The 282-nt window shown below is 70.9% G+C and overlaps 1 protein-coding gene across 1 annotated transcript in view; it reads right to left on the bottom strand.

Annotated features, from left to right (window-relative positions):
• Positions 1-282, bottom strand: part of LOC103893281 (casein kinase II subunit alpha) — a gene marked incomplete at its 3' end in the record, with an annotated part of 25396 nt that overhangs the window by 15887 nt on the left and 9227 nt on the right. The gene's annotated exons all lie outside the window — the stretch shown is intronic.

Genomic DNA, 282 nt, shown 5'->3' with positions numbered 1-282 from the left:
GGGGTGCTGAGACGGAGCCAGCCAGCCGCCGCGGGCAGCACGGAGGTCAGCCCCTGCTTCAGTGACGCCTGTCCTAAAAGCTACGGGCATGGACGCGTTCCCCAGGGATCTCCAGCCCTCGGGCCCTGTTCCAGATCCTGTGCAGTCGCCTCCGGCGCGGACCCTCCCCGGTGTCCAGCACGCACCGTCGCCTATCCCGGGAGGAGACCGCTAAAACCCAGCAGCGCGGGTCTGACCAGCCTGCCGCGCCGCAGACGCGTGCACCGAGCTCTGGCCCCCCCC

Source organism: Aptenodytes forsteri, unplaced genomic scaffold (assembly GCF_000699145.1).
Source record: "Aptenodytes forsteri isolate BGI_AS27 unplaced genomic scaffold, ASM69914v1 Scaffold651, whole genome shotgun sequence".
Taxonomy (NCBI): domain Eukaryota; kingdom Metazoa; phylum Chordata; class Aves; order Sphenisciformes; family Spheniscidae; genus Aptenodytes; species Aptenodytes forsteri.
Note: the sequence above shows the minus strand (reverse complement) of the source record. Positions and strands in the feature narration are given on the sequence as shown.